This window comes from Triticum dicoccoides, chromosome 5B (genome assembly GCF_002162155.2).
Source record: "Triticum dicoccoides isolate Atlit2015 ecotype Zavitan chromosome 5B, WEW_v2.0, whole genome shotgun sequence".
NCBI lineage: Eukaryota > Viridiplantae > Streptophyta > Magnoliopsida > Poales > Poaceae > Triticum > Triticum dicoccoides.
Genome location: NC_041389.1, coordinates 706,629,417 through 706,629,961, shown reverse-complemented (window position 1 = coordinate 706,629,961; position 545 = coordinate 706,629,417).

Below are 545 nucleotides of genomic sequence, written 5' to 3'. Positions count from 1 at the left end.
GAATAGTGTTTTCTCGGTCAGGTCAGATTATAGAATGCTAGTGGCAACTAGACAAAGAAGGGAAGCCTGGCTTGAGGGTTCGGCAAGTTCTTCTGGCACTGACAGTGATGAAGGATCCTAGAAATCTCTATGGAAAACTCAGGTACCAGGGAAGATAAGAATATTTCTTTAAAGGCTCTCAAAATAGTCACTGCTGACAGAAGATGTTAGAGCCCAAGCATCATCCTCTTGTGGTTTATGCGGTACCCCAGATTCATGGCGCTGATCCTTGTTGGAATGTACGACATTTAGGTGCTCATGGGAACTTGTTGACGAGGAACTTGGGCAAAGTCTGATCGCTATAGCTGAACTAAAAGCTACTTTAAACGTTATCACATGATCAGTTTGTGAAGATGGCAGTTACACTATGGGCCATCTGGACGCCTTGGTGTAAGGCTATCCACGAAGGAATCTTCCAAACACTACCATGAGCTACAACGATACATGAGAGAAGGCCTACAACCATTACGTCGTGCCCGACCATCCCCACCCCGGGAGCTTCAAGA